The following is a 15,086-nucleotide window of genomic DNA, read 5'->3' on the forward strand; positions in this document are numbered from 1 at the left end:
CCATTTTCCCTACATCTTCTATTTCCTTCAGTAATGATTCTGGGCATAGTACACTCACCTAAGATTTATATTGTACCAAATTTTTAGCCTTTTGAGACCTTGCCTCCATTAAGTTTATTATATTACAAATTCATATTTTAGCTTCCTCTATAAAAGTCAATTTTTTTAAGGCAATTGGGGTTAAGTGACTTGCCCAGGGTCACACAGCTAGTAAGTGTCAAGTGTTTGGTCTGAGGCCGAATTTGAACTCAGGTCCTCCTGACTTCAGGGCTGGTGCTCTATCCACTGCACCACCTAGCTGCCCCACTATAAAAGTCAATTTTCAACACCCCATGACTATATGGAGATGAAATGTGAGTGGTTAGAAGTTATACACCTACAAAGCAAGTTCTGAGATAAAGCCTGCCAACATGTAAAAGTTTCAAGTATGACATAAAAATTACAGATATCAAAAAGTGGAATTGGTTGCCTCCAGTGGCAATAATAACATGAGTAACAAAGATAACAGGATAATAACTAGCATTTATATATTGCTCTAAGGTTTGCAAAGCATTTTACAAGTATTGTCTCCTTTGATCCTCACCACAACCTTAGGTAGGTGCTATTATTATCCCATTTTAAAGACAAGGAAACTGAATCTCAAGAAGCTCACAATCTAATGGGGACAGACAACATGCAAATAACTGTGCACATAAGATATATGCAGTATAAATGGAAGGTACTATCAGAGGAAAGGTACTGGGGGAAAGGAGGGGACTAAGAAAGTCTTCTTGAAGAAGATGGAATGTGAACTGAATGAAGCCGAAGAAGCCAGGAGTTGGAGGTGAGCAGGGAGGGGCTTCCAGCATGAGGGAAAGCCAGTAAAAAGGTGCAGTCAGAAGATACAATGTCATATATAAATAATAGCTAAAAGGAAACAATTCTAAAGGGGAAAGCATAAGACGACTTAGATAGGCAGGAAGATGCCAGGATGTAAAGTGCTTTAAAATTCCCTCTTGAAAACAATCCTCTTTGAAGCATGCTCAATCTATGAATATCCAGCCTTTCTTTAAAATTTCTTTTGAGGGGGAAGCCAATACTTTCCAGGGCCTCTCAGCTCTTGGAAAGCTGTAGCTCTTGGGAAGTATTTCCTTACATTCACCCTAAGCTTGGCCTTCTCCTTCCAAACACAAAAAGTCTAATCCCTCTTCCCCATGACAGCTCTACAAATCCTTCAGGACAACTATCATCCTCTCTGCCCTCAAAGCTTCTCTTCTCTAGCCTAAATATTCCCACTTTCTTCCACCAATCCTGACTGGGTACCACTTTCACCATTTTGGTTGCCCTCCTGTAGGTGCTTTCCTATTTGCCAGTTTTTTCCTGACATGGATTGCCTAGAATCAAAGCATACACGCTGTCCAAAGATGCATACAGGAGGACTCTTTCAATTGACCAAGGGGTTGATATACAACTGAAGAAAGACATTAGTATTAGTTATTATGGAAACAGCACTGGATTTGGAGTTAGAAAATTTGGGTTTGAATCTTGGTTCTGTCACGTGTGTGATCTTGGGTAAGTTACAACCTCCCTGGGCCTCAGTTTTCTAATCTATAAAATGGGGGGGGACAAGATGATTTCAAAGATTCCTTTAAGCTGTAAATTCTATGTTCCTATAATTCTAGGTTGACACTTATCCCTATAAGTAAAAGCAAAGATGAAACATTAACATTTATAGCAAAAAGGCAATTTTTTTTTATGATTCAGGTTTTCCTCAGAGAAGCAAATAAAGAAGTTGGCAAAATTTGCTCCATCACATACTCAAAGACAATGAATAAGAAACATGACTTCATGAGTTGCTTGATGATCTGGCCTCGTCATAAGCATAAACAAACAAACAGCCATGAAGAGAATTGCAGTATGTGTACCACTATGTGTTGCAGAGGACGAAGATACAGAGAATTTTAATTCAGTGGATACTAGATACCCAGTGATTTAAATGACAAAGAAGAATGGAGGATCATTTTGGTTTTTCTTTGTTTAATGGATTGTCATGGCCATTCATCACCAAGTGATTAGACTTCTCCATACTTAGATTCTCCAGACTTAGCTCATCTGGTCCTCAGAAAGCAGTCTATTTCTAGGACTTTCATGAAAGCTGTTCTAGCATAGTAGACCATGCCAGAGCTTGAGCTCCAATGGCTCAGCCTTTGAGAACCTCCATTCCTTGATGAGGTGTTGGAATAGAACTCTATAGTATTATGGCAAAGGTCAAGGTAAATATTAAATTATAGGAAAGAACAAAGATGAGGAGATACCGTAATCAATTATAATCAATATGGCCTGTTAAAGCAGGTTGCCTATTACAAAGAAAAATGGAAAACAAACAAAAATTAAGACTTGATTTTATCTCCATTTCTTGAAGTTGAAGTGATGCTAAACATTCATTAGTAGAAGGAAGCTTTAAAAATCTGGATATTAACTTATATAGCAAACTTTAATCCCTGAGCTAAGTAAAATTTGTAAAACAATAAGACTGTGAATGACAAAAAAATTCTCAAAATATAATAAAAGGCTGCTGAAATGAAAGTCTGCCTAGAGAGCTTGGTATGCTATCTAGCTAAATCAGATTATTCTTCTTTGTAGATGAAATGGAGATAGAAGAACCACAATATTTATGAACACACATATATGTACATACATATGTATACACATATACACATACATACACATATATAGATATGGATATAGATGAATGAAATGGTCCAGATTTGTAAATATTTGTCTTGTGTTCTATTATCATTGGTGGCCATAGTGGAACCACTACATTTAGATTCTACTCCTTCAGTACCTAATGTATTAACTATGTAAAGAACTGGCAGTAGTACTTAAGAAAATTAAGCTGGGAAGAATGTGTAGACCTGACCAAATAAAGAAGAAATCTCTGCTGAAGGCAACACAATTTAAAGGCATTCAAAATTTGTTTTCAATATAGCTCAAAGAAGGGGATATTCCAAAAGAATGGGAAAAAAAACTATGTATGGTGTTTTTTTTTTATCAAAAGTAGTCAGCTAAGAAGGTATTAAAAACTACTGACCTATGCCAACTTTCACATCTCTGTAAAATCTTTATGAGAAGAGCCTAGTGAAAAATGTGAGAAGAAAACACACAGGTCTTTGTAGATTATTTTCTACACATCTTCACAGTCACAGAAATGACTGAGAGTTAAATGATCCCCTGTGTCTATAATTTATTGATTTTTTAAAAAAGCATTTGATTTGGTAGAAGAAAATTTATCCCTGGAAGCTTTCTTCCAATGGAGCCTCTCCTATGAATGTTAAAAATATAGAAAATGTATAACATATGCAACTATGGAGAGAGCCTTGTTCAACAATCTAGTGAGTATTGCCTACAAGGACTGTATAAATCAGAGACATAGGCTCAGCTAAGGTGTCTTTCATTTTTTGGAAGATGTCCTGCAGAGAGTTCAAATAAAAGGGGGAGTCCCTGCTGATGGTGAGGTTCTCCAAATGCTCCTATGCACAAATAACTGTTTACTGGACCTAGAAATCATCCCCTTTCATCTCCCTGTGAGGCTCCTTCCAGCTCTGCATCTATGATTCATCTGTTAGGCTTTTTCATATTTTGCAAGATCTAGGTGCTAACTTTCCAGGTCAAACCAAGACAAGCATTTATTAAGTGACTACTATGTGTAAGGCATTGTAAAAGTGTTGGGGATACCAAAAGGTCAAGACTCCCACATCCTCTCAAGGACCTCACAGTCTAATGGCCTTCCTCTGCAAAGTCTTCCCAGACAACCACTAGCCAGAAATAATCTCTCCTTCCTTATCATTTTCCTACCATTTCTTTCGGTACTCCATTTATCACATTATAATCTATGTTATTTGTAGCCATGCCATGTGCTAGCAGTTGGGTGGCTCAGTTGATTGAGAAACAGACACGGAACAAGTTGTTTTTGTTGTTGCTGTTGTTGTTGTTGTTGTTGTTGAATTGTTTTCAATTGTGCCTGACTCTTCATTGACCTCATTTGTGTTTTCTTGGCAGAGATAACAGAGTGGTTTGCTATTTCCTTCTCCAGCTCATTTTACAGATGAGGAAACTGAAGCAAACAGGGTTAAATGACTTGCCCAGTGTCACACAGCTAGTGTCTGAGCTGGATTTGAACTCAAGGAAGATGAGTCTTCCTGACTCCAGACCCAGCCCTCTATCCACTGTGCCACCTGGCTGTTATTATTAGTCCTTTGTTTTCAAAGAAGACCAGTGACATCACAGGGCCATGTCTTGACTTGTGTGTGAATTGTATTTAAATGTGACAGCATTGCACAAAGTCCTTAGCCTCACTTTCTCTTCCAGAGTCATCAAAGTCCAATGGCAAGACAAAAGTCAAGATAAATGGAGATGGCATGGGATGCAGTGGATGACCTTGGTGTCTTTGATGTCTGACCAGGCTCTAAATACTCCATGGCACTTGCTTCAGTCGTCCTCATTGCTGTTGGAACAAATTGTTCTCATCCACTCATTCCATATAGAGAAGTCTCCAAATGCTTGGGGGTAGATATCCCCCTAATTCACCAAGAGGTTTGAGGCCTGTTGGTTACCTTCAATCTGGTTTAGCACATCTGCTGAGATGGTTTTACTGCAGCGTGGCCACCATGCATGCTTCAGCTTCTTGGAACCACAGTGAAGGTGGACACCAAAAGTGGATGAGCAGTCCTGAAAAGGGATTGGCAAGCCCTCACACCATAGTTGCTAATCCTCCCTAAACACCCCATACAGCCACTTACCTGCCTGAGTGTGGAAGAACTGAGTTCAAATTGGGCTTTAGACTTACTAGCCATGTGACTCTGGGCAAGTCATTTGACTTCTGTTTACCTCAGTTTTCTCATCAAATGAGGATAATAGTAGTACCCAACTCTCAGAGTTGTTGTGGTGGTAAAATGTGATAAGACTTGTAAAATATTTTGCAAAACTTCAAGTATTATATGAATACTAATTATTATTATTAAACCTACAATAATGTTTTTGGGGAAGAAGATTTGTACTGATCAGATGAAAGAATACATGTAAAAGTCCTTGAAAAGTTAAAGGGCTATATATTTGTAAAATATTATGATAAAAGGATTTTTTTTTTAGATTATGGTGGGAGAGTACAATGGAGAAAAGATAGGGAAATGAAGTAAACCTGACTTGGAATTGGGAAGGGGAATTAAGGAAAGGAAAAGAAAGAGAAGGAAGAAAAATAAAATATATTCCTTTAAAAACTCATTTAAACTTTGCTCTCTTTTTTGTTTCTTACACTTCATAAATATATAGTGGGGAGTTGATCATAGACACTGACACTGGAGTTCTCCCAACCTGCTTGATAAAAGTACAGGGTAGGGAGACTCAGTTGATCAGAGAATACTTGTTCAACCCCCATTACCATCAAGAAGGCAAAAGATGAGCTTCCTGACTTCTAAAATATACTTGGGTCTTTGGGGATTCCACAGATCTGTTTCTTCTACCAGACAGCCCTCCCTGACCTGAACTAATTTTCAGTGACCCACCTGTAGACAGACACAGACATTGTTCCCAGTAAACGACACTGTTTTCATGGATTTCATTCATTATCCAAGGATGATGATCTAGGAAGGGTAATCTTTCTTCCCTTGATAATGAGGTTGGCAAAAGCCACCAACTGTATCTGCCAGAGAAAGCGCATACAGATGAGGTGTAAAAGCATCAGCCTTCCACTCCATAACCATTGTCGACTGATTACACAAGACGCCTGCTCAGTTTCTGGCTCTAGTGACAGCTGGTCGACAGCCATCATATCAGAACAGAAAGATCCCAACTATTGGTCAGTACGGTGAGCAAGTACCTTTGGAATACAGCTTAGAAATATTGTAATTTTTTTTAAAGGATTCTGAAACATGTCCCCTTTTCCTTTATCTAAATGTCAATCTCCGAAGTTATCTTCTTGGCCATTAATTCAAGTCAATCCCTTTAAATCCCAAATTAGGCTTTCCTGAATTTTTTTTAGACATTTTTAGTTTGATCCCTGGTGCCAAAATCACAGCCTTTCTGTACTTGAATCAAACAATGAAAAAAATATTTAGCGAGCATCTACCATGTACAGAGCACTGTGCTAAACACTGAGGATACAAATCTAAAACCAAGTACATATATGTAAATATTGACAACATATAGTTAATAACTATATATACAAAATAATTGAATACAAATTTGGAACGATGGGCATTAGCAGTTGTGGGGATCAGGAAAGCTTTCATACAGAAGATGGTGCCTGAGCTATATCTTCAAGGAAGAGAGGTATTCAGTGAAGTGGAGATGAGAAGGAAGAACATTCCAGGCAGGTCATGTGTGAGGAGCAGGGAGAAGACTAGTTCGGCTGGATCATAGAGGAGAGGAGGAGGAGGAATGTCATCTTAAGATCATGTATTCGTATTTTAATGACTCTGGCCTCATGTCTGAAGCTGTAGGTTCCTAATCTTTTTGGGGGAAGAGTACTTGGGCAGATCAGATAAGAAAACAGATGTAAAAGCCTCTGAAAAATTAAATGGAGAGATAGGCTAGGGCCAGGTTGCAGGACTACTTCGGCTTGGACTTTCTTCAAAGCTGGTATCCTTCGCTTCATGGCATAGCTGGAGGGAGAGGTGAACTTAGAACTTCATTAGACCTAGAACTTCATTTACAATCAGCACTAGAACAGCTTGATCCCTTAGTTTCTTCATTCTCCAGGAATTTCCCTTCCTTTGAAGCATCTTAGTGGCTCTGATCATTCCATTCTCTCCTAACTCTCATCACCATCAGGGTTGTTCTGCTCTTCATATTTGTCCTTGTTTTAAATCTCTCTTAAGTCAGTTTTATGTGGGTCCCCTCAGGGAGAATCTGTGCTTTCTATTTTGCGTGTGACCTTAAAGTATTTAACAAAAAAAACAGTACATACTGTGCTCATTGCTCCTTGACTAAACTATTGTGTTCATCTTTCTCACTGGTCTTCCTGCCTCAAGAATCTTTCCATCCAAGAGCTCCACTCAGCTGTCAAAGTGATTTTCGTAAAGCACAGCTCTGACCAAGTCAATAAACTTCTGCTCAATAAATTCCAGTGGCTCCTTATCAAATATAAAATTTTCTGTTTGGCATTTAATGCCCTTCACAAGTTGGCTCCTTCATACTTTTTCAATCTTCTAACATTTTACTACTTTTCAATCCAGCTACACCAGCTTATTTGCTGTTCTTTATATTATGTCCTAACTCCGTTAGGAAGGACTCTGTGTACAAGGGAGTAAAATTGCCTTGGTAATGGCTGTTGTCCATGCTTGGACTGTTCTCCCTTTCCTTGATTCCTTCATGGCCCAGATCAAACCCCACCTTCTGCAGGAGGCTTTTTCCAGTCCCCACCACTGTTATTGCTTTCCCTCTAAGATTACCTCCCATTTATCCTGTATATAACTTGTATGTATATATTGTCTGCATGTTATCTCCCTCATTAGAATGCAAGCTCTTCGAGGACAGGGACTGTTTTTGCCTGTCTTTGAATCCTTAGCACTTAACACAATGTCTGGCAATGGAAAAACAAATGCTTGTTGACCTACTCTAAATACAATATGAAAATTCAGTAAATGTTCTTAACTGATTTGACTTTGCGGGAAGGGGGAGAATATTACTGATAATTTCATCACAACAGGGAACCTGAGATGAGGAAACTCTCTGGGCCAATGAAGATCATTCCCTCCCACTGCAATGTATAGTTGCCTAGAGCACCTGAGAGATTAAATGACAGGTACTCAATATGGGTCAGAGGGAGGATTTGAACCCAGAATTCCAAACTCCCAGACTGGCTCCCTATACCAGGCTGTCTTTTAGACAACTGATTGACTAAAAGAAGTAAATGTAGCTTTATGAGAATTGGTTAGTGAGGGAACAATTGTACCATTAGAATCTTGCTTTATTTTGGTTAAGAGCCTGCTTTCCCATGAAAAGATGTTATTTACTGCCCTCTCCAATTCATAACAATGACACCTTCTTCTTAAACTGGAAGTGTTCTCTTTTAATAGGAAGCTCCTGCTTCCAAACAAGCTTGGAAAAGAATCAAATGGGGAGATATTTGACTACGAAGAGAGTAACTTCATCACACCAATTTGAATCACTGACTAGTGCTCGTTTTGACACTAAGCACTTGGCTCAAAGATTATGAAATGAGCAGGCTCCTGTTGCTTGTGCTTTTCAAGTCACAACTTTGTGGAATAGAATGGGTACCAGCTGTCATTCCCTCCCCCAGACAAAGCAGTTTATGACTCAAACTTCACAGCCCAAAAGATCAAATCCTGATCCTGCAATGGCTTCTGCTGTTGGGATTTGAACTCACAGCCAAGTGGATGTCACTCAGATGTTACTCCTTCACTTATTACTCACAAAGTGTTAAACACAATGTTTATCTGGAATATTTAACTCGTTGGATTAATCTGAAGAGAGAGGTTCTTCCCATGAGCAGACAGCAGGTCAAGATAGCTAACTCTTGGATTTTTGGAGATTGTGACTTTGCTGTAGGAGAAGTTGCATGAACTTGGAGTGAGCCAACTTTAGAGTATGTCACACAAGTGAAGGGAAAAAGAAACAGCAGAACATCCCAAGTCATAGAAAAATTTTTTCTATATGAATGGCCTAAATCCACTACGATACACATGACATCTCTTTACAAACAAAACAAAACAAAACAAAACACCACTGGCAGATGCCTATAATCCCTGCTACTTGCTGCTGGGAAAACTTAGGCTTATGGATCTCTTGTGGTCAGATGTTCCAAGGTGTTGAGTCATTTTAGTTACATCTGACTCTTTGTGACCCCACTTAGGGTTTTCTTGGAAAAGATACTAGAGCAGTCTTACTATTTCCTTCTTCAGGTTATTCGACAGACGAGGGAATTGAGGTAAACAGGGTTAAGTGACTCACCCAGGCTCACACAGCTAGTAAGTGTCTTAGGCCAGATTTGAACTCAAGAAGATGAGTCTTCCTGATTCCAACCCCAGTGCTCTATCTACTACACCACTAGCTTGTAGTAAGGCTAAGCAAATCAGGTGTCTGAACTGGTTGCCTAAGGAGGGGTGAACTGGCCCAGGTTGGAAATGGAGTAGGTTAAGGTTCTCTACTTCTCAGAATGGGACTGAGTAGTGAGTTGCCCTTCTAGCCTGGACAAGATTGGGAGAACCAGTCTTTAAAAAACAAACAAAAGCACAAAACCCTCCAAGAAATCCCCTGAATTGTTTGGTTGTTATTTTTCTTCTATCAGATCAATTGGCATCTGGAAATCTTTTTGTAACAGATTTTTCTGTAATTGTATTTATTGCACTGAGATTTCAAAGAATCACCAAGTTATAAGGATCTTTAGAGGCCTAGTCCAACTAGTACCTGTACAGAAATCCAGTGTATGATATATCAGACAATTGGTCATCCTGCCCTTTTCTGAATGTCTCTAATTAAGGAAAACCCATGATTTTCCAAGACCTTCCTTCCATCTGTAGGCAGTCCTAAATATTTGGAAATTTTTTCCTTACACCTATCCAAAATCTACCCCTCCACAATTATATCTATTGCCTTGTTTTGCCCTTTGGGACCAAGTCACATGACAGCCCTTCAAATATTTGAAGACATTTATCAAGTGCTAGTCTTCTCTTCTCCAAGCTAAGAACCCCTATTTTAAAAAATTTATGCTCACATGTCATGGTCTCTAGTTCTCCCATTATCTCTTGTTCACCTTGTTGTAGATGCAATCTAATTTGTCAGTATCTTGGAGCATGGTGCCTAGATCTACATATGATACTCCAGATGTCATCTTGCCAGGAAAGAGAGAGAGAGAGAGAGAGAGAGAGAGAGAGAGAGAGAGAGAGAGAGAGAGAGAGAGAGAGAGAGAGCGCTAGCAGATGTCCAAATAATTAAAATTCCCTGTAGTGAAGACACTATGTTATGCCTCCTTGCCAGACTTGTGAAGTTTCCTCATCTATTCCTTCTTTTAGTCTAGAAGTCTAGTATATACTGATGAGAATATTGCTTTTGTTTTCTCTCTATTTTCTCCTTATTATTTTTTTAAAATAATTTTTATTATAAATGTAAACATCAACAAACATGGGCATTTCATATGGGCATACCTTGTTATACTGCACTTCATTTATTGCACTTTGCAGATATTGTGTTTTTTACAAATTGAAGGTTTGTGGCACCTGCATCAGTCAAGTTTATTAGTGCCATTTTTCCAACAGCATATGCTTACATTGTTTCTCTGTGCCACATTCTGATAATTCTTACAAATTTCAAACTTTTTGCATTATTATTATATCTATCATGGTGATCTGTGATCAGTGATATTTGATGTTACTGTTGTAATTGCTTTGGGACACCACAAATTGTGCCCATATAAGAAGGTGAACTTAATTGATGAATGTATATTCTGACTGCTCCACAAACCATCTATTCCCAATCTCTCCCTTTCCTCCAGTTTTCTTGTTTCCTGAGATGATATTGAAATTAGGCCAATTAATAACCCTAAATGGCCTCTAAGTGTCCAAGTGAAAGGAAGTCAATTGATGTGGCAAACTTCATAGTTGTCTTATTTTAAGAAATTGTCCAACTTTAGTAACCACCACCCTGATCAGTCAGCAGCCATCAACACTGAGGCAAGACCTTCCACAAGGAAAAAAAGATTAAGACTTGCTGAAGGCTCAGATGACGGTTAACCTTTTTTAGCAATAAAATATCTTTTAAAGTATGCACACTTAATAGACTACAGCATAGTGTAAACATGACTTTTATATGTTTTTGGGAAACCTAAAATTTGTGTGACTTACATTATGGCTATATTTGCTTTATTACGGTGGTCTGGAATCAAACCCACAATATCTCTGAGGTACAAAGAAAAAAGATTTTACATGAAACCATTAACTGCTGTTACATAAAGTTTGATTTTTTTAAGCATCTACTAAATTTTAAACGGTAGTGACAAAATTGTCCTTTTTTTGTGTTCTAGGACTTTTTTGTTTTCTTCCTTATATTTTTAATGTTTTATTGACATCCTTTTCTCTCTTTTTTATATCTCTATTTACTAACTAAACCCTAAAAACGGGTCATCTTTGTAATCTGTCTGTTTGTCTCTCACAATAGATAGATAGATATAGATATGTGTATTATCTCTACACATGCACACACACACACACACACACACATACACTCACACACACACAGAGTTAGGTGGCAGAGTGGATAGAGTGCTGGGTCTGGAGTCATAAAACTCATCTTCCTGAGTTCAAATACAGTCCCAGACACTTATTAGTTGTGTGACCCTGGGCAAATCACTTAACCCTGTTTGCCTCAGTTTCCTCATCTGTAAAATGAGCTGGAGAAGGAAATGGCAAACCACTCCAGTATCTTTGCCAAGAAAATCCCAAATGGGACCACAAAGAGTCAGGTACAACTGGAACAACTCAACAACAACTGTACATGTGTGTATACATGTATATACATATATGCACACACCTTTTATACTTATATACATGTGTGTATATATGTGTCTATACATATATGTAAGCATACATATTATATATATCCAAACAAAATGAATCAGTACATTGGCCATGTCTGAGAATATGTTTTGTTTTTCATCTCTAGTCTATCATCTCTTCACTAATTAGGAGGAAGATATAATTCATCATTCCTTAGAAGTCATGAGTATTCAATACATTGATCAGGGTTTTGAAGTCTTTCAAAGGTGTTTTCCTTTACATTATTATGGTCCTCATGCAAATGGTTCTTCTGGTTCTAGTCATTTTTTCTGCATCAGTTCTTACAAGACCTCAGGTTTCTCTGAATCCAAATCTCAGAAGCACAATAGTATTCTATCACATTTTATGCCACAGTTTGCTCAACTATTCCCAAATTGATGAACACCTCTATTGACTTTTACCCAAATGCAAACTACCACATTTCTACTCTAGTTATTCAATTTCCTCATGTGTATGTTTTCTCAGTATACAGTATTTACTATCCCTTCTCTCCCCTCCCCCTTTCTTTTTATACCTTATAAACTGTCTCCTTTGAATAGGTATACCCTTTCAGAACTATATCGTGGTTATAGGTCCCATCAAACCAAGTTTCATTGACCTTTATCAGGCCAGATTGGCCATCTTATACTAGAACCTTAAGCTCAGCTTGCTTTCATCTACACTTTGTATTTATACTTTGCCCAGTCTTAATTTTTTAAATTACATTTTAAGAAGGAATAGGTTTCTTTGAGGTTATATCATTTTCATTCTCATCATCAAATATGGTTTTTTTCACCAAATATATTTTAATGGTCCTATTTGTACCTAAGTCATTTGCTAGCAAGTTTAGGAATATGCAATTTTAGGATTAATGTGAGCCAAGCCCTGTATAGAGTTTCTACATAACCTACATAAAGATGGTTCTTTGTAGTATACAAAGCACTTTCATCCAAACAACCCTAAGAGCCAGGTTGTGTTCATACTATTATCCCTATTTTACACATGAGGAAATTGAGACCCACGAAAGACTATGTGACTTGTCCAGATTTATATAGCTAGCAAATGGCAAAAGAGGGTCTCAAAAACTGGTCTTCATATTTCACATCCAGTCTCCTTTCCAATGTGCCATGCTATCTCTCTTAGGGAAAATTAAGCCTCTTCCCATGTAATGAATAAAGTATTTACTGGCTTTGAAGTCCAGAAGATCTATATGATCTAGCTATGTGACCCTGGGCAAGCCTCAATTTTCTCATCTGTAAAATAAGGAGGTTGAAACTCAACAGCCCCTGAGGTACCTTCCATTTCTAAATCTATTTTCCCATGAGTACTGTTATTTTTCTCAAAAAAAAAATAAAGATAAAAAAGAGAAAGAGAGGAGAAAATTTTTAAAGAGAGAAAGACAGGGGGAGAGGTAAGAGAACCAAGGCCTTTTTCTTTTCATTGGTCCTTGGCCGTTTGCTTATAGGGCCAGCCCCTAGTCACACTGTGAATTAGTTAAGGCCAGCCCTCTTTGCTCACTTCTTCCAATCAGCAATGCTTACTGACAATCCGGGTCCTGTCAACCTTGTGGTCATGTGTACTTTGGAACACAGTTATTTTCTGGGTAGGAAATGTGCAAAGCAGTTCTTAGCCTACAAGAAGCATGAGGCTTGTGGTGTGTTTCATGTGGGCAAGTGCTTTTTATTATTAATATCGGGTTTGGATTTCTACAGTAGCTTCTTCCAAAATACTTTCAGACATATCACCTCCTCTCTCCACACATTGTCCCCCTGAGGTGGGTCAGGTTTTATTACCTCCATTTTACCAATGGAGAAATTGAGGAACCAATTTAAACATATCTATCTTATGGTTGTTGTTGGCCCTAAAGTCCTAGTGCTATTTCTGGAAATCTAGTCCCAAACGCTACTACCTGTTTACAGTGGACTTAGAAGTAATGAGAAAAAGGGAATCTCTTTTAAGGGCAGAAAAGGCTTGGAGGTCTTTCACAGAAAGTAGTTTAAAGGCCAAAGCTCCATCAAACATTAAAAAGTCTGTGCTCTTACAATCAAGTGAATCAAGACTGACTAAACCAGATTCTTCTAGGATGAAAAAAAAATGTCCATGAGGAATTTGGGCTAAAATGTAGCATAGGGCATTTGTGAATGTGGGTTGGGACTTTCTACCTCCAGAAGCAGCATTTAGAGCAGCCCTGATCACCTATAACAACCTCTTCCAAATGGCTGAAATTCATAATTATTCGCTCATTTATTAAGCACCTACTGTGTTCCAGGCACTATGTTAAACACAGGAGAGGAAGTATGCAAAAAAAAAATTTCTGCAAGAATAAGATAAAAAAGAGAAAGAAAGAAGAAAATTTTAAAAAGAGAGAAAGACAAGGCAGCTAGGTGGCACAATGGATACAGCACTGGTCCTGGAATCAGGAGGAACTGAGTTCAAATCCAACCTCAGACACATAATACTCATTAGCTGTGTGACTCTGGGCAAGTCACTTAACCCCAATTGCCTCATACACGGAGAGAAAGAGAGAGAGAGAGAGAGAGAGAGAGAGAGAGAGAGAGAGAGAGAGAGAGAGAGAGAGAGAGAGAGAGAGAGAGAGTGGGCAAGGGAAGAGAACAAGGACTAAATAAATGAAAGGTTAAATAAACGAAATAGTCCATGCCCTTCAAGGAATTTATATTTTCTTGGTGGAGATTAAGAACAGGGGTTATAGGGGAGGGGAAAGAAACAACACATACACAGAAAATTAAATACAAAATAAAAATTAAATACAAAATTAAAAGATTAAATATTAAAATTTTTAAATTTAAATAAAAATAAAAATCTATATGAAGTAATTTCTGGGGAAGAGCACTAGTAACTGGGGAGAGCAGTCTAGACTTCCTTTAGGAGGTAGCCCTAGAGCTGAGCTTGGATGGAATCTTGGGGTTGTGGGGGAGTGGAGTTGAAGATGGATCGCATTCTAGGCATGGGGTAGGGCATGGCTGTGCAAGGGAAAACAAACAGGTTAGTTTGGCTGAAATGTGAGTAGCAAATATATACAATATACAATAGATTAAACTGGTGGTTTAAGGGGCCACTGATTTGGCTGGATAGCATACACTTGCTCCCATGTTAAAAAGAAAATAGACTTCTCTCTGGCTGATGCAGAGCCTACCTAGTTTGGTCTCCTAGAGCACCCTCAACTCCAGCTGGCCAGAAGGGGAATCAACCATCATTGAAAATGCCCTGGGTTATATTCTGATAACATCTGGTTTTTAGTTGGGGAGAGGGAAAGGAAAGATCAGACGACAGGGGGGAAAGGGAAAACAACACATTTCCACAGTACTAAAGCAATTAGATAAGAATGTGCTGTAAACCAATTGCCTCTTCCTGTTCCACTTTCCCAAGGGTGTGTGTGTGTGTGTGTGTGTGTGTGTGTGTGTGTGTGTGTGTGTGTGTGTGTGTGTGTGAGAGAGAGAGAGAGAGAGAGAGAGAGAGAGAGAGAGAGAGAGAGAGAGAGAGAGAGATGATGGGGGAAGAAGTGGGCTGGGATGAGAATGGGGAGGGCTTGAAGAA

General features: G+C 38.5%; 1 protein-coding gene and 1 long non-coding RNA gene across 2 annotated transcripts in view; one reads left to right on the top strand and one right to left on the bottom strand.

Annotated features, from left to right (window-relative positions):
* The window catches only part of MYO3B (myosin IIIB), a 632,072-nt gene that overhangs the window by 228,539 nt on the left and 388,447 nt on the right, over positions 1–15,086 (bottom strand). The window lies entirely within an intron of this gene.
* LOC144454552 (uncharacterized) lies at positions 146–5,262 on the top strand. Its single transcript, XR_013483044.1, has 3 exons — positions 146–823; positions 1,334–1,551; positions 1,744–5,262. It is a non-coding gene; the product is annotated as an uncharacterized LOC144454552 (long non-coding RNA).

This window comes from Phascolarctos cinereus, unplaced genomic scaffold (assembly GCF_003287225.1).
Source record: "Phascolarctos cinereus isolate Bilbo 61053 unplaced genomic scaffold, phaCin_HiC Scaffold_726;HRSCAF=1367, whole genome shotgun sequence".
Lineage (NCBI taxonomy): Eukaryota > Metazoa > Chordata > Mammalia > Diprotodontia > Phascolarctidae > Phascolarctos > Phascolarctos cinereus.